The sequence below is a fragment of the Anopheles nili genome, chromosome 2 (genome assembly GCF_943737925.1).
Source record: "Anopheles nili chromosome 2, idAnoNiliSN_F5_01, whole genome shotgun sequence".
Taxonomy (NCBI): Eukaryota; Metazoa; Arthropoda; class Insecta; order Diptera; family Culicidae; genus Anopheles; species Anopheles nili.
In genome coordinates this window covers 9,918,036-9,944,577 of record NC_071291.1, presented here as the reverse complement: position 1 = coordinate 9,944,577, position 26,542 = coordinate 9,918,036, and the positions used below count along the sequence as shown (strand labels likewise).

The window sequence follows — 26,542 nt, the reverse complement described above, 5'->3', positions numbered from 1 at the left end:
GTCACACCTTCGCAAGGGTCTTCGGTTCGTCGTTTCCCACAGACGCGTGGGTTTCACTAAATGAGACAATTATTTATCTGCTGTTATGATTTCACTTTTCAACTCGCTCGCTCGTGCGACACTCTCGGGGCTGCTGGGGTCGAAGTGGAAAAACGTCTCCGCAGGGTCGAGATGGGCCCGCACCACCTTTATTCCCGGTGACACTTGGGACACCTTCCGCGATGGTAATTGGAACCAGCCGTGGCCTATTTCGTGGATGCTTGTTCGTATCTCCCGCCTTATGTGTGGGGATTAACGGCGTGATGTGATCCGTTTTCAAAAATAGGACCCGAGCAGCACGCTCGCTACGATCCGAGATGCAATCGGGGGGCTACTACAGCATGGTAGCAGCTACTACAGCTTCAGCAGCTGGGAAACGGTCAGCGTCCATGTTTTTGCTCGCGTCGCGCGCGTGGGAGTCTTACCAACAGTTTTTTTTGTTGTTTTGTGCTCGTGCGCCACGATCACCTTCGGTTGGTGGCGGTTGGCCGGAAATAAATCATCATTATCGGTCACGAAAGAAAAATAGAGCCGCCTTTTCTCGGTCGCTTTCCGTCGGTCGTTTTTCCCCGTCGGCACCAGCGGGTGAAATATCGTCCCGTAAGGGCTCGAGCGGAGCCAGTGGAAAAGAGATTTTTGACGTTCGCAGGAAAATACAGCCAAACGCTCATCCTCCAACCATGTGAGATCACACTTTCCACGATGGCTGGTGGGTGGGTGGGATTTCCACATCGGTTCTCCTCACCGTCAAAACAAACAAATAGTTTTAATTGGTCTTAGGGCAAAAAAAAAACCGACCGCTCTCGAGTTTCTGCAGTGACAGAGTAGGCTGTTGTAATCGACCGAAGATACGTTCGATTGGTTCTCCTTCGCTTCGCTCGTTTTATTTGTGGACTGTTGCAGTGGCTTAGGCGCAACCGCCTGTGGCCGCGATGAGCGGTTGAGTGGAAAATTAGAATGGAAGCGAAATTTCGCCTCGCTGCAGGTGCCGACAGAAGAGCAAACCCAACGGATCTGCTGATCGTCGACGTGTGCGTGTTTGGTGGGATGGGTCCATTTTTCTTGCCTGCAGTATTTTGCACGAGATGGAAAATATCTGTTTTTCATCTCGTCTTCGGCTACGTTCTCCTGGTGGTGTGGGGTAAAAATATCGCACACCCGCTGGATGATGACCGAAGCAACAGGGGCTGCCGATTTTCCCGTTCACGGAGCAAGAAAAACGGCTCGCCGTTGTTTGATTGATTGTAACGGGCGTGCGCTCGTTCGATCGCGCGCACGGCATGCCTGAGGCAGGCCACGTGAAGCGAAAGCCGGGGAAAAAGGGACCAGCCAGAGCGTACACGTACGCGGACGATGGGCGGACGAGAGTGATGGACCACTCACGCCCCATTTCAGCGCGCCTGTCGACCGATGCCGCCTGGGGCGATGATCCGGTTAATTGCCGGTAGTGAAAGATGTGTCAGTTTTATTGGCGCGTCTAATTTGCCCGATTAGGGCCCGCTCTTGACCGGGGGCGCTGTTGATGCTGCTGCTGCTGCTGCACCGGCTTGATGGATGCTGGCCGGGTTTTGTTTATTGATGTTTGATGGCCGGAGCGGTTTAACCTCTCGTGTGTGCTCGTGTGTGCACTCTCTTCCCTCCCGAGGAAGCATAAATTTATCGGAGAGTTTTTGTAGCCAGTCCGGCGCAGTTCGAAAGGTTACAATCTGCGGTTCAGATGCGCAACGCCTGACCAGTGCTTTTGTTTTAATTCATTCAGTTTTTTTTTATCGCACAGTCGTAAAGTGTGTTTTACAACCCACCCCTGTTTTTTTCCGAGCGGGGTTTGTTTGGCAATTCTAACAACCAGCTAAAGTCACGTTTGCACCATCCACGCTATCACCGGTCCCTAATCAATTCGTTTCTTTGTTTTTCTTCTCGTTTTAGGTAAGTGAAACCGGCGGCTGGTTCACGAGAACGAATAGTGAATGTTTATTAGAACCAATCCATCTGGCGTGCAGATATGGAACGCGCCCACACCATTATCAATTACGGGTGCCAAAAGTGGGTGGTGCAAAAACAAAAGGACACTAAGTCAGGACCCGCGCTGGCCAACAATGCGGAAATCCATTTTCCTCGGTTGCGTTGGTCGCTTTTTGCCATTCATTTCAACGGCATCCTATGCTGCTTACCTTTTTCGAGCTGTGGGAAAAAGCTGTTTTTGAAAAAAAAATGCCCAGAATCATTTCCATCGTTCCCCGGTTCGCTGTTACGTCAAAAGTAAAGGCGTGCGAGAGAGTGCGGGTTCGGTGCGATGGCTCGACTGTGTTGTTTTTTGTCGTTTTTGCGCTGCGCTCTCCACCGGCAGGATTTATCCGGTTTTTGTGCAGCGTGAAAAGATATTACCTCGAATGTGCATCCCCGAGAACGTTACACTAAGCATCTGCTAAATAATGGAGCACCATCATTATTCCGGCAGCCGGAGTGCTGTCGGATGAGGCAAAAAAGAAACGTATCCGTTCCGTTGCTTGCACGCTATACCTGCCTTTGTGTGCGCGTGGATGCGGCTTTGGTCATCTTGCCACCGGCCGGAAGGTCCCGTACTGGTGGGGAAAATCCATTTCCAGCAATTTCTGCCCACCGGTATTGCTGCTACAATTTTCCATAATATCGTAAAATAATAGAAAAGCATCAGAAATCTGTTATCTGGCGTAATGAAAATCGTGTTTCGAGTACGGAACTATAAAAGGGCGTTCGGATGCGGCGCCGTTAGGTGCGGGTCGATGTCGTGCCGCTTGTTATGTAAAAAAAAATCTCTCTCTTCCGGTCGCTCTACTAATGATAGGTGAAGCTTTTGAACGGGAACTATCCTGGGCCAGAGAAGTTCAAGCGACTGGGGATGTAAGAGGCAGCGAGTGTGAGTGAGAAAGAAAGCGGGAAAATCGAAAAGTATGATAGGTGAGAAAAAGTTGTCTCTTCCTTCTCCAATGGAGCATGCTAGCGCCGAGGCACCTGAATATAATACCTACCAGCAGCTCGATGAAGGCAAGCAAGTTGCTTACTCACTCGAGGGTGGCCTGCAAACGGGCAACAAAAGCGGTTCAGGCTGAAACATCGAATCCTTGGCTCGAAAACTCGGAACGTTTTTCCGATGGAAAAACGTTCGCATTAGATCGGGGAAACTAGTTAAGAAAATCACAACGAATGCGGCCTCGAATGGGGATCTCGAGAGGTGTGAGCGCAGGATGAAGCACGTACCAAAAAAAAGTAAATAAAAACGGAAACTATCTGTCGTTGAACGAAGGGGTGGCATTGTTGAGAGAAAAAAAAAAGACCATCCACGTTATAGTCGCAATAATAGGGCTGCTGTATAAATTGTAGTCATTTTCTAGATAAATTCATAAGCCCACGCCCACCCACACCTCTTTCGAGTGTCCCACCCCGATTACGTACTTGCAGGACATTTTATGGCGCCTTCGTCCTGTTGCTTTCGCTAGACAATCACGTCGTGCCTTTCCTTGTTTTTTCGGTTCGCTTGGTGAGCGTCGCAACAAGCGGACCGGGTGGCAGTGTGGGTGGGACCGTTTTGTGTGATTTTCATTTTGTACGTTTTCCGTGTTCATTTGATTTCCTTGCCAGGGAAGAACCCCCCACCCTCCCCACGGGATCGTGGGTGGGAAAAGCGACCGACGGAAAACGGTTTCCGTCTGCGTCTGCCGGATGCACTCGAACACACGGTAAAACCGGGATGTGCAATGGGCAATATCGGTTAAAGCGGCGTGTTAGGTGCCATCGCGTCAACAGGGGCAGGTTTGCCACCCAACCCGGGCGGTGGGAGTGCCACAAGAACAACACAATTACGGTAGCACATGCGAAAGTGGGCCGGTTCCACTATCTAGGATCGTGCTTCCCGGCTCTCCCTGGCTTGAGCTGGGAACAATATTGGGTTGGGTTTTTGGTTTTGTTTTGCCCCCCCCTACTCACGATGATAAGGGGATGCCTGATGCTGGGTGGTGGGTGTATGCGGCCTTTGGTTTGTTCGTTCGGAAGGACGCTCAAATCCTTTCCAGAGCGTGCAACAGGTTTGCTTCGCTTTTTCCCCACTCTAAGCAGCTTCGAGCTGCTTTAGTCTGGATTTGTTGTGCATCAACGAATGTGAACGAAGCATGCACACGTGCGAGTGAGAAGAAGAGGGAGAGAGTGAGAGTGAGAGAGAGAGAGAGAGAGTGAGAGTTTGTTTTAAAAAAAGAAGACGCCAAGGCGATGGTATCCTAAAGCGGCAGGAAAACGGTGAACGGAAAGCGGAAGTTTATCAGGAACCATATTGAACCACGCTTCTGAACGGGTGTTCTTGCTAGGGTTTATCTTCCGACGAGACATGTAAAGTGTTTTTGTATCGTTCCACCATTACGAGCCGGAGCCGGGTTTATTCACGCAAGCCTGCTTTACATTGTAATTGTTTTACATTCACATGCGTGAATTGAACGTCAAATGTACTCATCGCCAGTGTACGATGCACCTCCACACGAGAAAGCTATTTAAAGCCTAGCGAAGTGGAGCCATTCCCAGGAGTTAGCTAAAGTAGACCGTCTGCTGGCAATGCTGCATTGTAAGGATCCTGCCCGGCTCGTCTGGGGCGTTCGCTGATAATCGTCCCACGTCGCGCGAGTAGCGTCCCATGCATCCCAAACTAATCCCCACGCTAATTGTGCACCACTTTCTGCGTCATAATCATGCACATAGGTTACCGTTTTGCCACCGGCAACTTAAACCCGTCTCACACTGCCAGCTTAAAGGCGGTGAAAAACCAACACGCAGCGCTGATGGTCTGTTGCGTGGCGTTGACGGTGCGTAGGAGCGCAGCGTGGCTCAAAAATGATGGCGACATCTCGACTCGCGACTCGTCGCCCGGAGTACCCAATTAATCACGCGAGTACTAGGTGCGATTAGATCATTGCGTACGAAGTCGGTTCGCGAAAATGAACCGCTGCCAAGAACATGGGTCTGATGCTCGGAAAGGTGTTGATGTCTAGCTTAAACGCGAATGGGTTGAGCCCCTACGGTTTTTGATCGTTCTTGTGCTATCGTTCTGCTGTGGGAAAAGGGATTAATTAAGCTGTGATTCGCAGCCATGTTGCAGCTGAGTTTGCGGAAGCGAATTTGGAGCAATATTGTTTTTGTGGTAGCGTGTTTTAAATCGTTTACTTTGTTAAACTTCGTTACCTTTATATTTTCTGTCGTTCTCTTTAAATTTGTGCATTTTTCTGCGCCTGCCAGTGTATTGGTGATTTTTGCTTAGTTAAATTTTTACTTTTGCATAGGCATCGTACTTTTCAACAATGGCAACCCAAGCAAGAAATGGTGTCCAACCTTATTAACTATCACACGTCACTTCTCAGAAGGCTTCTACGTGCTCGACGTGATCGTTGCTGTGTGGCAGGTGCTATGAATGACTAATCTAATCATTTTGCTGTGTTTAAATCGGTCGCCAAGGTCGTTTTTGCAACTCGCGCGAGCCTCAGCGGATTGGGTGTTTTTCCCTTCTCGAATCGACACAGTTCCCTGGAATGAATCCGGAATGGCCCCGCCTGGGTGAAAGTTTTACATTGCGTAACTGCACAAATCTCACTACACAGCACGTGGTTGTGGTTTGGGGTTTGAATTTTGGCTCCGCGATCGGCCCAAGGTCAGCTCGATCCCAGACACGCGTGTTAAACGGCTGCTAGCCGGCTTATTCCGTTATGCGCACCCGAGTAACCCTTGCGGAAAAGGATTCGCGCAACTAATGGACGGGTTCCCCGCGAGCGGATTATTCCAGTCGGGCGTTCATCCCGACCCACGATTGGAGCTGGTTTTGCGGGGTGTGTTAGACAAATAAATTTAAATTAATTATCACCGTAATTAATTGGGTTGCGCGAAATTCATTTGACTAATTAATTTATCTGCCTCTTTGGAGCGCGCACCGTCTCGGCGACGCACACCGGCATTAGTCAGTCAAGTTTCCCGCGTGTTTTGCGTCCGTTTGCTTGGCTTTTCGTCGAAAGTCCACTTGGTAGCTTTGCGCGCGGTGACTTTGCCAGTTCCGCTGCACGTCCTGAGCTGGGGGGAAAGTTTTCTAAACCCTTCGCGGACTTTCGGAGTCTGTCAGTTAGGGTGACTTTTGCCACTCGTCTTTGGATGTTGCTGCGCCTCGCGACAACTTCTGCCATGGTACATCAAATTGTCGACGTCCATTACGGTGTTGTTGCGCTTTTCAGTCGAAGCAATATGGGCTGGGCTTCCGGGATGTTCCTAACGGCCATCGTCTGTGCACCAGCTGCCTGATTGCCATTCGATCGAAAGTTGCCAGCGAGAAGAGAGAGAGAGAGAGAGTGAGAATCTCGCGGATGCGACGGAATGAGGGAAAGTGCGTGGTACGTAATTTATTAAGATGACAATTTAATGCTCGTTAATTGATTCGCTTGAGTTTGTCTTTTGGCTGTCACTCTATCTCTTCGTTCGAGGAACGGAATCGCTGGTAAATTACCACTGCACCTCTCTCTCTCTCGCTCCGGTCCTTATGCGGAGCAGGGGATCCTTGTTCGCGGGAGTGTTTGTCAAGTGAGCGGTTCATAAATCTTGTTGGACATGTTCACGAAGTCACTCCGATGATGTCACTACATCGCGTTCGCGTCTGGGTGGTTTTGCATAGTGTACCATCGAGTTGTGAATGTTGTGGCCGAACAACGAGGCGCAAATTAAAGTCGCCTGCGATGGGGCTAGGATTTGTGTGGAAGCTCATTTAGACATTGCCTTGCCAATGGTTTCGGCGCAGGAATAGCAATTTAGGCTCTTTAGGTGGATTACCTCTTCTGCTTGCCAGCACCAGATTCTTGGGATCATTAAATAGATTGAGGTTCAGAATTATACACTGCTGCGGGGCTTGTCGCTTAAAATGGTGTGTTTGATTTTCGGTTATAATTACATCAGTTACACACAAACTAGTAGTATTTTTTTGTCCTTTTTCTAGGATATTTCTATACTTTTCTAACTGTTCGTAATTAGAATGTTAGGATAAATTACGACTTGATGTAAGAAAACTGCCAACAGAAGGATGTTTTAAATAATGAAATTTTTTATTGATATGACAGAGTTGAATGAGTGAGAATTAAATTCGAGCCACATAAATATACCCATGCATATATCCCCAGTGTTGTTGAATTCGTCATAACTGCTCAGTAGATGAAGAACATTACGATGCAGTCTGTGAATTGTCGGCGTGAAAATGAGCAACGTAAAACCCATATAACCTGGGTACGATCGGTTGCACATCACTTACGAGTAGGGAAAACGTCCGGAATCTGCTGATATCGCTAGTGCTCAAAATGGATCGTGTTTCATGCACACGAACACCAGCTGCATCCGTAGTGAAGGAGCCGCGTCAGCTAGGGAGGGATTTTTTTTGCGTTCATTCTCCTCACCGCAAAGCCATAGTGATATCAATCGCGCGTCTGCCTTTTGATGCTTCTCCCTTGCTGTCCTTGGTCTGGTTGTTTTGTTGGTTTCCGAGCCGTTCAATAATCACGGTACGGCCGCATAAAACGGCAAACATCACGTCCTCGGTGAAAAACCACGCGTTTAAGACCCCACGCGAGAAATGATAGTTGTGGCAGGGTGAAAACGCTTCAACACACAACCGAGACGAGCGTACGTGTGCGCATTGATCCATTCTTGGAAGATGCATTCCACCGGTTCAGTAGAACGGACGAGGCTTGGACGCTTATCATGGTCGATGTGTGCGAAAGGGGTTCTTTCGCGGTAAGGCTAAGGTCTTTCTGATGTGAATTCTGAGAACGTGTTCGAACGTACGGCCTCATTGCACATTGTGACATTCGCCCGTACGTGCTGTTTGATCAATGGCTTTAAAGCTGCATGGTGATAGCTTTGGGGAAAATAAAACATAATTCTCGTAGGCTATCTCCACTTGCCCGTATACCACTTGCCACAAGGTTCCGGAATCGCTCGCGTTATTAACATTCAATTCGTAGTAATCTACCTGAAATAGCTTCATACTGCGTCACGAGCGCGATTTCGAACGAGAGGAGTTGGTTTCATTTTTGTTGCTTCTATTTCCGTCAATCATAATCATAAGCAATTCGTTTTGATTAGGGCACAGAGCAGGAAAGTGAACGCAAATTTTCGATTTGCCGAATCGTAAGAATCCTAGCGCGAAGAATAGCGAGGAAGGAATGGCACGGAATTATGTTGAAAATGTAGCAGAAAAAAAAAGAGCAATCAAGGACAAAATAAAAACCGAAAGCAATACTCCTGCTCATTCCACGGCCGCCAGGACCAGGACCACCATCGTGGGATTGTTATTAATGGGGGAAAACGCGCGAACGATGCGCCATCCTGGCGCTGGAAACCGTGTCCATAACGGGACCACGGATCATTGCGAGACTCCCGGAATATCGGACGCTAGCGGACCGCGTGGAAAGGGCACCCAAATTGGTCCAATTTCCCTGCAGAAGGACTGGATTTGAAGGTTGTTTTTTTTGTTCATTGCTTCATTGCTGGGGTTAGTCACACGGCCCGTGGTGGGTGGGTTTCATTTTTCTCCATTTATGATGGCACTTTTTGTTGTTTTGTTTTGTCCACTTTTACTTCGCGCTTCGTATGAATGAGAGAAGGCGTGCTAGGCGGGCGTTAGAGTGCTTTCCCGCGGGAAATTTGAAACCGCCTCCTTCGTGCTCGAGTACCACGCGCGGTGCGAGGCTTTAGGAGATCTTCCGGAAAAATGGTAACAATAATGGCGATTATACTAATAAAAATGACCCATAATCATTATCATAAATTTTGATGGCAGCTGCTTGTGGAAGAGAGCGTGTTGCGGAAGGACGTGGATGACTTTGAAGAGCCCTCGCGGGCACTCGCGGATTCGTTTTTCCCCTGCCTTGCTTAGCCGAGGAGAGCGAGCTGATTCCCGGTTTGCCTGCTTCTAGGCAAGCAATTGAGTGTATTACCGAATGACCGAAACATAATCCCAACGCAATGGGTAACGCAATTCTAGGACATTGCCGGGATTGGCAGGGCGTGCCCCGTGTTCGGTAACGATTCAGGCAAATGACTTTTCATTAGTTGCGCTAGATGGAAAATCAATTACGGTTCGGTTTCGAGCTTTGGTGCTGCTATTTAACCCTGTCGATCGGTAGAGATATTCGTTTCAATTAGTTTTTACTTCCTTCATTCAAAAGAGCGGCGGTAAATGGCAGAAATGCTAATTTACTTCCGCTTTTGGAATGTAGATTATCTTTTCGTAGGCATGTCACCTGAAAAGAGTCTTTTATTTGATGTTTTTTTTTGTGTTGTAATTTACAGTACGCTTTGCTTCAGTCATCTTTGTTTTTATCCGCCTGTTAGGTATCATTTTCTGCAAAGAACATCACGTTGAAACTGTGCCATTGCTCAAAGGTGCTTCAGTCGAAGTAGGCTGTTTATCATTGTGTTGTTTCGAAAGAAGCTACCATTCCGTGTCATCGAGCAGCGCACAATGCAACAAGTTATCGCCAAGGCTGATCCAGGGCAAAATGCATCTAACTTTGTGTGCGACATGCTTAAGTTGCGGTTTGCCCCGTCCGACAATAGTATCCTTCTGTGCCGACAGCAGCCGTTGCGAGCTGAAAGTTGGCTTTTCAGCTTCCATCGTTGGGCACGCTACGTCGTCGAAAGAACTTTTTGCGTAAAGTTTTATCGGCTGCAACGACCAGCAGCTGCTGCTGCTGCTGCAAATTTGTCCATGCGATTGGTTCCCGTCCCGCTAGTTTCTTGCTCTCGAAAGCGTCTCGAAAGTTCACGAGCCCGACAGGCTCAAGAATATATATATATATATTTATCTCTTCGCTGGAAAACGTTCTGCTCAGCGGTGGTGAGGCGGACTTCTAATAAATAAGCTTCCCTGCACCCGTGTACTTCGCTTCTCTTCCTTACCTACTGATGGTTGAAAAATCGGAAACAGTATAAATGTTACCTTTTCTGCCGGGATATGATTTGAATATGAGATGGGGTGAAGCATTTTCACCTCGAGCGCAGCAACGGTAGGGTGCATTACTTTCTTACCTCCGTTCATGTTACGGAGCCTGTTCCTTCGTTCGAAACTACCGAAAGGGGGCCGAAGGGAAGAACTCACCCGGAAGAAGTGAAATGATGCGATCTCCGCTGTTCAGCGGGTCGAAAATGCACTGTGCCCCGTTTTATTATGCATCACTAGCGCGTTTCGAATGTGCTTTGCTCCTTATTGCAGCCGAGGGTAGTCCATGTGCCATATTCCGTGCCCGTTCTAGAGGCGTGTGTGCTCACACCTTGTGACTGTCGGAACCGAACACGCAGCGAGCCCTTCTTGGCAGAACCGCGCATATGATGAAGCCGCTATCGGAGCGCATACGGGGTTGGGATCCGGTTTCCGGGTGTCAGGATTTTCCCGGCACCGAATGTCTTTTCGAGCGTCGGTCGGTCGTGAAGTGTAAAATGATCCCGTACCGGTGCTGCAAGAGCCACGCCACCTACACACGCCTGCACAAGGATCCAGAGGGACCTATAAAGTGCACTTTTAACTCCATTTATAATATCATACACTTCTCTGCATGCACAGCTTTATCGGGGAAGGGATGCAGATTCAGAAGGGTGGAAGATAGTTGGCCAAGTAAAATCCAAAGCGGAGTGCAGCCATGTTCGATTTTTATCCCACCCGAAGCCCCTGAATGCACCGAACGTCCAGTAACCGCCCGAGCGAGATAAGCGCCAGCAAAGATGGGCAATCTGATTTATTCACCCACACGTGTCCTGAGGGAGAATTTTTTCCACGTCGTCATTTTTTTTCCCGTCGGCTATTTTCCCGTCGACACTGGACGGCTTTTCCGGTTAGTGTGTGTTGTGTCTCTTATCGAAAGGACGAGAACACACCATTTTGAGGCGTGGAGTAAGCCACCTAACAGGCGGCCTCTGGACAGGCAGTCAAGCGAGGAAAGGATTTCATTCGGTTTAGGATATTATATTATTCCTTCGAGTAAGTCGCACTATTCCTTTCGCGGTCTTCTCCGGTACGGTCGGGCAGACATGCATCGATTGAAAATGCTTCGGGCTCGCGACGATGGGAGGCAAAATATGTAAAATTTTATTTATGACTCCCGGTTGGCAGTAACATTCGTAGCGAGCGCGATTCGTAATCCGATATTTATGCGGTGAAGCTTACGGAAAAACACGCGTGGTGGCGCTGCTTTGCAAGGTTGCATTGGTTTTGCAGCATCCATTATTTTATGAAGAGCGAATAGTTTTCCATCGTGAATATTGATTTATTTTACTGACATTTTCATCGGTGTTTATGCTTCTTGTGAATTTTCATGAATTCTGATGTGCCTATTGATAAAGCTGTGAAATATTTTATGTGTTTATTTAAGTATTTTTACGATGCGTAATAAAGTTGTTTCATTACGGAGTAAAGGAGTGCTTGTGGTAGTATTTTGAAAGTACAATTTTCAACCAATTCACCACGCAGAATTTACCGCCGTAATTTATTTCAATGTTTGAATTTCCATTTCTTTTTCGACCTCGATCGGATTGGCAAGAAAAACGAATTCCTTCGAGCATCGCGAGTAGAGATGCAGTATAAATTAGGTGCTCTTGCGTTAGATGGATCGTTTTCGAACATAAAAGCTTATGTTTCATCCGACGAACAGTTGAACAAATTTGAACGAATTGTTACAGAATGGCACTCAGAACCGCTCCCGTATTTCGCTCGCACGCCAAAGGAATGAAAAATTCGCGTGCAGACCAAAACCCAGTCATTCATTCCGGCTAAGATAAACCGTGGACTTCGTGTGCCAGCGAATGTGCAACGCTGGAAAATTCTAGATCATCTCCTTGTCTTCAACCACCCAATACCCCACGGGGATTTCCTTGAAAAAGCGCGCACTCCCACGACCATTCGTTCATTTGCCATGAGGGGTAATTCATTTTCTCTTTAATTAAAAAACCATCACAAACCGCAACCTGCTGCCTGCCGTTTCTACCAGCGTTGCGTTGTAGCGCCATGTATTGTGCTTTGCCAGTGGCGCTCCAGGGCCTCACGAGTTTCCCGGGCACACGCCTCATTCGGGACGGCGCTGTTGTTTCTATTGCCCTGTCAAGGACCCTAACCATTACACCGTGTTGGGGCGCGCTTTTCCCGTCCCCTTCCCTACGGCGGTGAATTTGATGAAATGAAAATAGCGTTTGTTTATGTTTCAGTTCCGGTGTAATGGAGTTTTTATTCGAGCGGGATCGGGGCATCATCCTTCTCGCGGCTGTGTCGCTCTCAGATTGGTTCGATAATGATGATAGGGTTACGCGCCCCGGAGCCTGTACCCGGCTGGTGTTACCAGGGATCTTCTTTTTCGGTGAGGAGTATGGGAAGGAATGCATCCTCTGGTGCGAGGGAGTTGGTTGTTTGTGGCGAATCGTCTTCCTGGAAGCACGGCGAAGGATGCGCACTTCACGAGCCACCATTCTTGAGTTGTTGATGTACAATTTTCTCTCGTACCGCAAAACTTTCACCTTTTTTTCCCAACGTTGTGGGTGGTGTGGGAGGTGCAAAGAAGATGCGGAGGCAGTACGGTAGGTTAGATTTTTTATTAATTTTATTTTTTTGGCTTGAGGTATCGAAACTTCCAAGCACACCATGAAAGTTTTGAATTTTTTGTTCGCATCCTGAAATAACGGTGTAGAGTGTGTGTGTGTGTGTGTGTGTTTTTGGATGACTGGAAGTAAATTTTGGGCCTTTGTCCGCACCCACGAATATCCTTTTGGGTTTAGTTTCGTTTTCTCTGTTCTCATACGTCGAAGAAACTCCGCCATGGGTCCTCTCAAACTTTGCTGGGTTAGGTTTTCTCCGTGCGGTCGCACAAGGTCCCTTGTCGGAATCGCTCTCCTGGAGGAAAATGTCAGCGACTTTGTTTGTGCCGTTGTGTAACTAGCTGCTCCCGCGGGGACACGCGCGTTCCTTAGCTGATGGAAAGGACACCGAACGACGGCACACGTAACGTGAGATAGTGGAAAAAGAGTCTTGTACCGCTGGATACCGCTCACCGGAAAATTCCATTACAAAAGCGTGCTCGTTGGAATTATTATAAGTTTATTTTCTCCCGCGTGTTTTATGTTTTGTCTCTCGCAATGTGTTTTTTTTCGTTGGTTTTTGTGAACACAAACCACCGGCACAAGCAACAAGCAATGCTTCCTGTCAGCAACCAAAGCAACCGTTGCTTCGTAAAAGACCGGATTTTCCGGTGGCTAGATCGTCGTTCGCTCGACGATGCTTGCGAGACGTGTAGTGCAATGTAATGGATTTAAAATAAATATTTAATAATCTGTTCTGCCCTCTGCTTTCGACAATTCATTCGAATCTTTTTTTTTGTCTAACTCTGTGAGTGGAAAGTTTTTTTATGCAAAAAAATGGAGCCGGAAATGTGCCACCAGTCAGTACGTGGCTCTACGCCCCTGCGCAAGGATGATGATGCTTCTAGGCCCCACTCGACGGCAAAAAGGTAGATTGTTTCAATTTGGAGCGCATTTTTGCAACTTTAATTTCTTTTGCTCCCTTCCCCCACCGAAGGCCGTTTTATTTCACTTGGCTCGTCGTTTTCCTGATTTGCGTTTGCCCCGTGTTGCTGCTGGACGGCATTTTCCACGTGCGTGCTTTTTTCTCTCCCTTTTTTTTCCAGCGAGTTTTTGGTGGGTTGGAAAAGTTGAAAGTATTTTTATTGCCGCTTGAATTTTATTACTTGTGTAGGGACCACCCGCACGGTGGTGCTGGTGCGGTGGGCTGGTTTTGTTGTGTGACCATAATGGGTGACGATGAGGGTACCGACGACCGAGTGAGAAGGACATAATGTTCGTCACTAGCCACGCAGCACCAACCCTGGGGTGGTTGCTTCATTGTCACAGCTTCCCTCGCCCGCTGGAACAATGTATTTTCGGAAGCTGTTAAAAATCTCATTTACATAATTTAATAATCGTCAACGAGACACCAACCTCAACCGTCTCCTGGCACTGGCTTTTCAAGCCAGCGGTCCAGCTCTCGTGGCTGCTTCTTTTCGCTCATTCTTTCTCTCTCTCTCTCACTCCGGGTGGGCAGTTGTTTAAGCGACGCCGAAAATGAACCAATTGAGCAACATCTCTGCCCAGTCTGGTTCGGCTAGGTGGGGATCCTCTTCTATCAAGTGGCCGGGCCGGAATCATCGCGAAAGTTTTTCTATTTTGTCCAACGCTGCGAATCTCTGGTCTCGTTTTTGGTTGTGCTCGAATGAGAACGTTTCCTTTAGTGTTTCTTGGCGCGATCGAAGGAACAATTTTGGCGCCAGAATTGCAAAACAGAGCAAAAAAAAAAATTCGCCCAAATACCTACCTACCTTCCAACCTACCTTCCAACGCGGCGAACGCAATTTATGTAGGCCCCAAAACAATGCCCAAACAGGGAGCGAAATATCGAGATGTTAAAAAAAAACTCGCCCCCACCCCAACAACACACAGACACCTTTCCAGGGCGAATGGAAATGAATAAAGGAGCATCATCCCCGTTTACGGGCGGTTCAATTTGACCGACTTTTGCGCCCGGTGATGAAATACCTTCGACAAAGGGGCCTTTTTTACTTTCTTGCCCCGCGCGTTGGTGGGCCGCCTCTCGGCCGCGAGTCCTTAGGGGTGGCGGTGACAGGCGTTTTGTTGTGGGTGGACCCGCGGGGCGACCGGGCCCCAATGCTCATTTATGATGATGGTTTAAATTTTCATTAAGTTACATTCTTTTCTTCATCCCGAAGCAACATTCCGCCGCACCGGCATTATGTTTCCAGGTAGTTATCTTTTTGTTGTGTGTTTGTGTGTGTGTGAGTGGGTGGGTGGGTGCCTTGCAGGTTTCTTCTTTCGCCTTTCGCCCGGGTGTGTCCTTCCAACTTTGCCGGTTGTGCCTACGACGGGGTCCCGTTTCTTCCTGCGCCCACAGAAAAAGGAGTAAGGATGCGGATGGGAAAGAAGGCGGGCGGACGGTGGGGGGGGGGGGGGGAGGTTTCTTCCCCTTGAGGCTTACTTTGGCATGCTTGGCTCCTGACAGGGGATGAACTCGAAATGGCTCGAAATTGTTTTGCGAGCACAGAAATATGTCAAGCCAACGAAGAAGGGATGGCTACGGCGCGGCTGGTTGGTATTTTTATGACAGCTTTTGCGAAAGGGCAGGGTCGTGTGATTTTTTGTTGCATCTCCTTTCCCTCGTTTTCTCCCAGCACGCTGTCGGCTGGTTAGAGGAGCTTTTTAAAGGCTTAACATGTCTTCCCATTAGGGTAATGGGCGTATGCGGTTCGGATTAAGCCCCGAAGCATTCGGGTCGATTTGGGGGTGGAATTTTAATTACGCCGATCGGTGCTGCAAATAATTAGCTCTGGCGAGAAAGAGGAAGGTTAGGCCGTGTGTGAAAGAATGTCCTTTCACTGGTGTTATTTTATTTGCATTGTTGGCTCATTATGCTATCTAATTAGGATAAATCATTTTTTTTTCAACAAAGCACTGAGCTTTTGCGTGGTAAATCATGACATACGGTTTTGTTTATGTTTTTTTAAATGTTTTGACGTATGTTGTGTCAAAAAAAGAGAAACAGTTTTTCGTGATAATGTTTTACGAGTGTATTTTGACTGTGAACAAATAGCCAAGTGTTGTGTTCACTATTTTCTAGCCGACAAATTGGCAACAATCATCATGTATGCCTTTATGTGTCATAAATTTCTCCATTAGAAAATTACGAACTATTTGCATCGTGATTGGTCTTTTCAAACCAATGGATGAAACACTCGCGCGATGTTTTGCCACTCGCGGTATGCATTCTTCTCCGATTCGATCAACCACCAAGGTGGCACTCAAACGCTCCGGAGCCAATGTCAAAGAACCTGCCCCTTCCACGGTCACGGTGTCTATGATGTCACCCTGTTAGCCGGCTGAGCTGCCGCCATTGTCGTGATGAGCCCCGTCCCAAGGGTAAACAGCTAACCGTGCCAACAAACACGTTCGCGGCCAATCGACCACAATGGCGGCGAACCCGTGGCGAGGTGTACGGAGACCGGATTCGTCGGTCATCGAATTAGCATATTTCGCTTCCGTCCCTTTCGCAACAGCTCACGAGGTGATAGGTCCCGAGATACGGTGGTGTTTGTGGTGACGGTGGCGATGAAGAAGCCACAGTCAAGTAACAGAACACGATTCTTCACTGCTCGACTCGACTTGCGAGTCGATGTTTCGTTCGATTTCAGCCATTCGATGGCTGAATGCGGCACTATCTTAGATCATCGTCAGGCAGGGTGATTCATCTGAACCGATCAGTGTCTGTCAAACACAAGCCGAAGAAAAATTGCTTCGTCTCTCACATGATCACATGACCTCATGCCCGACGAAGTTGTGAGGTTGCCATTTGGACCTACATCCAGCTCGCCCAGTGTGTGTGTGTTTCTATACGTAAAAAAATGGTACGAAATTAAATCCCACAAATGACAAGCCTTCAACCCTTCTACAACGCATTCGGTAAGGCTGCCATTTGACTCCTTTTCCAACGCTCCCAAAAAAGCCATAGTTCCATTTTGCTTGGATCGTTGGGCAGCAGCAGCAGCTGGGAAGTGATTAAATTTTTCAATGTGTCCTTTAATAAAACGAGCAAACGGCAACTACTATAGGGTTACGGGAAAAAAAATGAGAGAAAAGCACAATGCCACCCGCGCGAATCAATCTGTGGCATCGTGTAGCGATGGCTCCTGTGGCCAGGATTCGGCTTGGCTCCCCCCAGATTTGACCTCTCTCATTGTTGCTTCGGCCTCGTAATAACTAGAAAAGGGTTCGAATGGTCGAGATTAAACTTTCTTTTCAGCCATCTTTGATTGAATCAGTTCGCATCGATGGGTGGTGTGTCGATGAAGCGCCGGAGTCGAAGCTGGCAGAATTTTGAAAGGATAGCGAAATTAATTCCTTACTAACCCCCCCTGGCGAACGGGTGAGACTCCTCGTTCATGGTAGTTGGGTGCGCTTACTTGCGAGTCTGGCAGGAGTGGATTTGAATAGATTTGTATGCAAAAGTTTCATGAAAATATGTCTCGTTTCGTCCAGTGGCCATTAGGGTAAGAGAGGGAAAAATACAATAATTTAAGTCCACTCTACTTTGAGCCGGGCGAGATTTCTTACAGATGTGAACCAAATTGAACAGAATGCTTTTGAAGGCGACCAAATCGCAACACAATACTTCGCAAGCGTTCTGTCCGAGGGAAAATGCTAATATTTAGCTAGCCATGCAATAAAGTCAGCTTCGAAACGGTTGTAGCGAGAAATTTTCTAAAATATTCTTGAAAATCTTGAATGGTGGTCCGTCCGTTGGCGTAATGGCCCGTCTTTACCCGTTGCTTTCATTTTTCGCTATGTTGCCATCCGTTTCGCGCCGCACAGTGGCTGTAATTTCCGATATCATTTCAGCGATTTTTGGAGTGGTTTAATTTAACGATTTCAATGGTGTGTCGTTATCGTCTAGCGACACCGTCGTTGGTAGGAATAGGGTTTAAGACGCCATCACAAAATTGGGATCGCCGGCCAAAGTTAATATTGTACTCTTGACGATGCAATCTCGTTTCTTTCATCGACATGGTGCCCTTTCGAGACTGACGCGAAACGGGCGACTATTTAAATTAATGCAGATTGATTAACAAAGTGGAGCAGATAGGCTCGGTTCGAAGATCACCGAAATTTGAAACGTAATTAAAGCAAAATTTCAGCGATTGTTGTTTGACAAAGATGGCGCGCTAAAGTGTTAATGATTTTCCAATCCGTACGAGTGACCGTGGATGAACGCTCGTCGATTTATTCTGTACACACCCCGCGACGTGTAATGAAAGCCATTTTGGGTCAACACTTGTACAGTTTACTTTCACACCTTCTTTAAGTAGCTTACTGTTTGTTTTTTGGCATCATCGTTGGGAATCACACCGAATCGTAGAGCGTTTTTCACAAGGCAAGACCACTGTGGTTCGTGAAATTTTTCCTTTTCCACCTTCGGAAAAGCGGCTAGGTGTCAACTCTTGAATGAAGTGCAGAAAAAAGAGCCACTAGGCAGAGAGTAGTCCGTTGGGAAACGTAACCTCTATTTGTCCTCTCGGACCGGCTCTCGGTGGGGGTGGAAAAAAGCATCCTTCGATAATCGATCGAACAACCTCTGATGGGATGGGAAAGTTTTACGTGTCTCGTAAACGTATTTACTCTCTGACGCTCGGAGAGGAAGGAGCACGTAGATTTTGTTTCAATTTAAGCTCATCCTACGAAAACGAGATCGCGTCTTCCATAACCCCGGTCCGTTGCGTGAGGACACATTAACGGGGGATGAACATGCCCTTATTTTCCGGGGAAGCCTGTTGAAGGTGAGTCAATCCTTCAAGAAAGTGGCCATTGTGGCCTGTGAAGAGCACAGGCCGCATCCTGGTCGGACCTATCTGTCCCTGCGTCACCCCGGCGTTTTTGTCTCGGGAGGTATCCCTCCGGACACACAATGGTTTGCAGTTGGGGTGGGGTTGGCTAAGTGTAACCAGTTTGGGCCTTTTATGTGCCACCCCATCGCCGTGGGCCTGGTAAAAACGATGATGATGGTGCGTCTTTCCTGTTGCTTCTGCCGGTGTGAGGGCAAAGAGGACAAAGATTTCGCGACCGGACGTCGAGAAAGGGAAACACTCGGTGTGGGGCGTTTCTCGAGAGGAAAAGGCAAATGAGATTCAATTTTACCTCCTTCGGGCGTTTGCGACAGGTGAAGGGGCCGTGTGCGCGCGCGCGCAGCGGCAGGAAGCGCACCATCGCCAGAAAACAGGATAAATGAACCCATTAGGAGACGAAGATACGATAATAGATCGAAGCACTTAGCAGCAGCCTTAGCCCTCGGGTGGGCGGAGAAAGCAAAGAAAAAAGGAAGCTCGAATTGCTGGCGAAAAAAAAACAAGGGGTGTGGATGGTTGGAGGTTAAAAGCGAAAAAGGAAACGCCACGCCACTGAGGGAGAGAGAGAAAGGAACATTCTTTCCTTGAAAATTTTCCGCAACCCATCTCCGTTGCAATGAGCTTGCTCTATTGTTGCTATTATTATCTCCCGGGCAGGTGGGCGTCCTGATAACCCCCCCCCCCCCCCCTTCCATTTCATCCCCATTCTTATTCACCCCCGTTCGATGGAAAGCTGAGAACATTATGGAAAAATCAGGATATTTCTGCGACCTCCCATTTCAAGCCGATTCCTAACCGGGGGCGTTTTTCTCTTGACCTCCTGCTCTCCTTCCCTGGGAATGGGAATCGTTTTGGTTGGCATTTTCTTCAATTATGCCATCATTTCTTCGTCAGTATCTGCATAACCGCAAACGTGGCTTGGCTCGCCGGAAATTGGCGTCGAGTTTGGCGCGGTTTGAGTGGTATGAGAGACGAAAGGATTGATGTCAAACGGGCAAGCTATACGATTGCTGCAGACTCATCAATTAAGTTCGGGAATTGGAGAATAATGGTGTAATGTTATAAAAAAAATAAATTGATTGAAAGATTTTGTACCTGTAATCGACATAATGTCGCCCTGACGTCTGAAAGGAAGCTATTGTGCTGCCAATAAAGTCATTTAGCCAATCTGGAAAATTCATCTACAGTGCATAAAAGAATGTTATTTTATCGAATGTTTTTTGTAAATTGTAGGCCTAGGTTAATTTTCAATCTTTTTCACACAAGTCGCATCAAAATGTGCAACAATGTATTTCGTAAAGAACGATTGGTATTCGAAGCACACCGTTTGTTGCGATTTGAGGTCAGTTGTGTAATATTAACGGCAGGAGGTTCACAAGCACGCGCGCCTCGTTGTCTGTTGATCCGGTTCTTTTTTGCACGATTCACACAGGGATGATCGTTGATTGATGATGGTTTGTTGTAAGGCGAGACATAAAGGTACTTATTGGTGCTTCGCCTAGCGGGTTGAGCCATTTAGGAGAAGCGTAGGAATGCAGCCATAAGGATCGGCTCTTCGACAAATTATAGTTTGATTAACGGCTCAAAGTGACAATGGTGTTGTGTCGATTAAAATGCGTTTCTTGTTGTGTATTAATGAACATGAACAAGCAGCCAAGTATGACGGGTTTAGTTTAATTAAGCTTATATGTTTGTTCTCAACTTAAGCGAATGTTCGTATAAAATTGAAACAAAAGCATTTGGACAATAATTATTCGAAAGTAATTTTTGATCTTTAAGTGGGATGTTAATGAGATGGACATAGTTGATGATGAAACCAATTTGCAGTCCGCACTTGTTAACCCATCAAGCGATAGTCAACAATTTTGTCCATCATTTTCCTTCAACCACCGGCGAAGACCTTCGCAGAAGAGGGAAGCACACTTGACATCAAGCAATCGTATACATCTTCATCCAGTTGCAGCCTTGAGCATGGAACACGTCATTCATCGGTCCTTTTCTCTCTCTCTCTCCTTCTTCTCTTTTTCTCTTTGCTTCCTCGCGATCATTCCACGCGATCGTGTGCGGGAAAGCCCACCGGTACAGTCGTGATCGTAGCTAGCGATCACTAGCGTGCACGTGTGTATGTGGTTAGGCATGAAAGAGCGAGAAGTTGAAGCGGTAATGATGATCGCGATGATCGAGTCAGTCGCCGGGATGGGGGGAAAATGAAAAAGGGGATGATGATCGCAGAGGGTGAGAATAGCATCCGGCGGGCCATGACGAAGCCGACGAGTTGCTGTTGCAGGGTTGTGTGCGTGTGTTCCACGGTTCGGTGATCATCATCTTGGCCGCCGTGTCTGGGACCGGTTTTTCCTTCTTTCTTTCACGCGACTCGACGCCGTCCGGCGCGCAAGAGTGGCCAATTTCAAGGTTAAGTGCGCGTCATGTCCCCGCTGCTCTGACCCCCTTCGCTTGTTTTATCATTTGTTGCTCGTCTCGTTCAAAATTCGCTCCGGTGTATGGATGTGTGTGTGTGTGTGTGTGTTTTCCACAGCGACCGGCCATGGAGATCGTTCGCCGAGGCCTGCCACGATCATGTGCTGTGGCCGGTTTCGGAGTATTCGTTGTAGAGTTTGTTGCGGATGTCACTTCCGTTGCGTCATAGCGGAGCTCGCACTGACCCCACTGCCCAAATCATGCATTATTTAATGTGTTCCGTCGTTGCTCGAAGCGATGACATTTTTTATCGCACTTACCCAAACCGCAGCTCGGCCATTAGGGGATTTGTGGGGCCGTGTGACAACCGCTGTCAGTCAATTCCGGGCCGCTTTCGCGTCGAAACGTCACACACCCACCGTGCCACGTTTTCCTTCATCGTGGTTGATTCTTGGTTCTTGGGCGGTACGGAATTCCACCCAAACGCGATACCCAGCGGACCGGAACGCCACGCCGATGGAAGCGAAACGCAAGATGATCGCCATGTTTCCTTCCACATAGAGGTGTGTGTGCGTGTGTGTGGGGGTACATGTGTGCTGGCATCGGGCGGAAGAAACGTCGAAAATTTGCGCTAGGTCAATGCACGGCTCTCCTCTTTTCCACCTTCAAAGCCACCTTGCTAGGTAGTCATTTATCGGGCGAAATGTATATTTATTTCCCCTCATTCGCTGTACGCGGGAATGAGGAAAACATAACCGACGGTGTTTGTGTGTGTGTGTGTTTGCGTGCATTCTCGTTGGCAAATGTTGTCTATTGTTGGGGTTTCTTCTTTTCGCATTGCCTTCTACCCCGTATTTGGTCAAAAGTAAACCATTTTTGCACGGAAAAGTGTGCATTTTTTTTTTGTTCGCAAATAATGTCTCTAGTACTGCCGGTGGGAATTTTCATGTTCACCCAGTGATATTCCCCTCGCGTGAAAGTTGACAGCTGGCCAGTTGACAGTTTGCCGATCGATGGAAGACCTATTTCTCGGATCTACATTTGCACACGTGTCGGACTTTTATCGGACCGATCTCAAGTAGAATAAACGCACGACCGCACTACAATGCGTTCCTGGGGCAGAAAGCAGACCGAACAATGACAGCTTTTGCTCGCTTCGGGTGTGGTGGGTGGAAGAATTGGTCCTGGCATGACTCCCGCTAACTCCCTACGGGCAAACTGATGGTCCCGTTCGCATGTCTTCTAGTTTGTTTGAATTACGAATTCACAAAGTCTCGTTTTCCACCGTTCCACGTGTTGCGTGTCGGTTTTGTAACGTCGTGCCCGGGCAATGGGGCGGATTCCTGTGGCAACGTTTCCTGCAGGCCGAACAGTTGCGCGTTATCCTTTCCCTCTGCTGGTTGGCGGTGGATGTCAGTTCAAGTTTCGATTTCAATACGTTTCCCGGTAGAAGCGTGTGCGCCACCGGACGTGAGCTGTACTATTTTTTTGTGGCGTTTTCCCTATTGGTTTGGCCGATCGGATTCGTGTCCGTGGTCCGTACCGGTGAGCTAAGGGATATGTGCTTTTGAGCATGATATGCGTAGCAGACCAGTAAGCTTCTTCACCGCTTTCGAGCATCGGCGATAATGGCACTCATCCGGGACGAATACGATGGTTGGTTCCACTCTGTGCTATTTTTTTTTCCAATTTTATTTCTTTCAGTTCTAGTCGCACGTTACACCGGAAAACATATCCTTTGTTGTCCCGCTGTCATGGACCGTTAGCGATAGCTTGTTTTTTTGTTGTTGTAGACTGACCGGAATCGTACCTTATCAGCCGATCGTGATATGGACGTTCCGGTTTGTTTTACCCATCTGATATTATCCTCGTTTATTAGAACGTACTTGTACTTCCACGTCTTCGTTACAACAGCAACTATAACCAGGATCTACAATTGAAACAATTTTGAAAATCTTCCTTTTGAAACAGTTTTTCAAACATCGTTTCAATAGCTTCCACATTGAAGAACGTTTCGTTCAATCGCTGGGAGAACTGGTATAGCGGAACGAAAAGATGACTGCATTGTGTGGCATCATAAAAATGCAACCGACATTCCAATTCGCTTTTCTTGTCCATGCGTTAGTCATACAAATCGAAACGATAGGTACAGAAAGCAGGCGTCTGGATTGGCAAGACGCAAACCGGTTTTTCATTCCAGAAGCGTTACTTAACGACGCTCAACTTGCCATTCGATGGAAGGACTCCACAACGGTTCACCTCATGGTTTCGTGAGAGTATAAGGGCGGAATTTTCGGCTCAAGGTTTCTGTATCATAGCGTGGATGTAATCAGAGGTACTCACGGTTGCACTCGAAATAGGGTTACTCGACGCTGCACGGTTGCATGTAGATGCTTACATGAAATTCATGTCTACAATTAAGGGTTAAAAAGGGACTGAAAAAATCCCTAAAACCATCCTTCTGTTCTGCTTTACTTACAATCGACATCCACCTGCTTGTGAACGTGGGGAGGGAAATTCCTTATCGTAATGGTTATTGCATAATTTCATGAAATTAACTTTCCATTTTTAATGGTTCCTTCCGACCGATCGCGTTCCACCGAAAGTGTGATAAGCGAGGGCTGTGTGCAATTTTGTTGTGCATCGACGCTGTGTGCGGAATAAGACCATTAAACTTATTTTGCGATCCACCCGACCCCTCGACAGCCAACCAGAGCTCGTGTTTCCAGCCTGGCGCAATGTCAGCATATTTTCATTAGTTTGTTTTCCACTATGGAACTCTGGATTATGATGAGAGCGTAAAATCCTGGTGGTCCGAATGCGCTATAGATTACGCCGTCTTTCTTGATAGCGGATTTTCCTGCCGGTCGGTCACTAAGGAACATTTATTCGCGCGTTCATTATTGAGATATTTTTGTTCAACCACCGACGGCAAGTGATTGGAATTAATTTCCTCACTGCTGCTGCTCGTGGTTTCGGTAAATCGGCAGTTTTTCTTAATTTGTCGTTACATATTTCATAACCATAGCTCTTTGAAAGATCTGTTTCTGCATCGGTAAGCTTAGCTTATTTTTCCATTAAAAAATGGCGATATGAAACGGATCGGGCGGCCATTGCTAGAGCCATTACCGGCAGCGTTGGGGGAGTGAAAAATATGGGGATTTGAACGCTGTGTTAAATTTCATGGCTGTTTTTATTTTTTCAATGATGCTACTCCTGTCCTAGTTTTCGTTTTTTCTCGGTGGACACCAACAAAGCGTGGATTCAGGGTGTGATGATTTTCAATTCCTTCAAAAAAAATGCACACGTTCATTATGCTTGTAGTTGTCCTGAGATACTTTTTTTTCAGGTCTGTTACAGAAACGATGTTCCCGGGGATTTTCTCTTGCAACAAATGCAGACAGTCACAGCGAACGAATAAATTAATTAATGCATCCCGGTTTAAACGATTTATTGTGAAATGGTGCATTGTATTTTGTTGCTGATCCCACGTAAGAGAGGAATTTCGCTGTTAATTATTAATCCACCGCTGCCTTTTCATATTGGTATGAGTATTTTCGTGGAAAGAAAGAAATTAACCTACAAAAGCTAAAGTAACGGTAGTGTTTCAACGGCGTAATCAAATTGCTTTCATTTACAGAATATGTTCTGAGTTGATAATTAATTATGATTTATTGCTCAATTTGCGCGCAGCATCGTTTTTGCAATGATTGATCCGCTATTGACGGGACGAACCCTTTTGCCCAACTGCTTCCCACGTCAAATGGAGTGCCATCATAAGATCAAAGCCAAGCGAGACCATTCCTAATCGCTCCCGGCATGGCGATAATAGACGCTAATGTTTTAACAAGACATGTTAATTAAACGCACGCATCCGCGCGCCGAAAGTGACAGGCGTACGCTTTGCTGCACTTGACAAAAATCAAGCGCGCGCAGCAACGGAAGCGAGATATGATGCAAACGCTGCGGGTTTCAAGCACATCCTTCTGTGTTGCGAGGTAACCGAAAGGATCAAGATGCCCGACGGCATTTGCACGGCAAGAGTGGGTGCTTTCAATTAATCAACTCAACAGCTCTCTCAAGCCGCGTACGGAGAAGTTATCGTACGTTAATTTCAACGACCAGTTCAGTGCACGAGTTCGTTGACGTCAGAACACTAATGCCGGAAACACGTTCAAGACGTGTCCTTAGGAAGGGAGGTGAATTTGTGGATGAATATCTTCTCTGCGATGCATTCGCTAATGTGTGAACAAGTACGGGCAGGGTGAACCAAACCCACTCGCTCGGGATATATGATATCCAATTAAGTGTGTCCTAGAATGGGAGAAGGAGCAATTTCTCTTCGATCAGGAAGACGTGCACCATGAAGGGAAAGGGTTTCGATAAGTTCTATTTTATTGAAAAATACAAAAGTGCACTCTACGTTCAACCCAGACCTTTTATCTTAGCTTGATTCCATCAATCTGTTCAAAAATATTCGTTCAGATGCAATTAATTAATCGTTAAAAATCGTGCAAAACAAAGCACTACCCTACCACTGCATGCATGTATGTAACAAGCAACATCTTTTCTCCATTTCAGGTAGAGGCCATGATGTCCTGCCCCCTTCCATTACCATTGCCACTACTTTCACCAGCACTGCACGCAGATTTTCCTCCGGTTCACATCGGAGTTAAGGTAAGTTTTTGTTACCTCATTTTTACATCTTTTTAAGGGCGTTATGAGGGGTGAGAGTGCTCTCTTGCCGGCTGTGGTTGGCTTTTAGTGCAACGTTAAAATTTCCGCTTCCGAAAGTTGCCGGGTTTGGGTATCGGTGCATTACAGCTTCCTTCTAATGGGTACGTCGTCTCGGTGGTTTCGTCCCACCGTCATCTTCTGGTAGCGACTGGAAACTGGTTCGCTGCTAAGCGTGAGGGTTGTACTCATGCCATGGCGAACGTATTGGACGATGTACCACTGGCAGCTAAACATCGAACTGCTGCCGGAAAACAGTCGAGGGAAACCCTGGGCGGTGGCGAATGAAGGAGTTCTCCCATTGCATGGGTCAGCTTGCTGCCATTAAGAACGTACATGTGCCGTTTTTGGCTGCGCAAGAAGCGGAGTATCATGTTCAGTTGGCTTATCCTACCGGTGTACCGACTGCGTTTTCATTCGAGGAGAAACATCAGGGTGGGCTGTGATGCTGGTAATAATTAGTTTCCTTCTCTTCCGATCGGCGAGTGCTCCACCTTCTGAACATGGTCCGGTCGTTCCCGCGGGCGTGTGCTGTTACACGACACGAAGCGTAGAGCAATCACTGATGGATGATCAATTAGAGCACCGCACAGTAACGAGCCGGCAAATGTGTGGCTCTTGTTTGCTCTCCTACTTGCCCGTGGGTTGGACACGTGGTCTTAGAAGCTTTGTTTTCCACGGAATGCCTAAGCTAGAGCCTAACGCACAGAAAACACGACACTGTCGTGGGACATAGTTTCTCATCCGCGAGCATTAATCTCTCACAAAAGATGGCATTGGAGACGATTTGACGGAAATTTAACGTACACCCCAAAATGATACATTGGTCCTCTTGGGGAAAAAACGACAAGCCGCCATTTTGTTCC

The 26,542-nt window shown here is 47.3% G+C and overlaps 1 long non-coding RNA gene across 1 annotated transcript in view; it reads left to right on the top strand.

Moving 5' to 3' along the window:
• LOC128721713 (uncharacterized) overlaps positions 1 to 25,619 on the top strand; it is an 85,540-nt gene extending 59,921 nt beyond the window's left edge. The window contains exon 3 of the long non-coding RNA XR_008410784.1: positions 25,524 to 25,619. This is a non-coding gene — a long non-coding RNA (uncharacterized LOC128721713). The remainder of the gene's footprint in view (positions 1 to 25,523) is intronic.
• Positions 25,620 to 26,542: the final 923 nt, after the last annotated feature.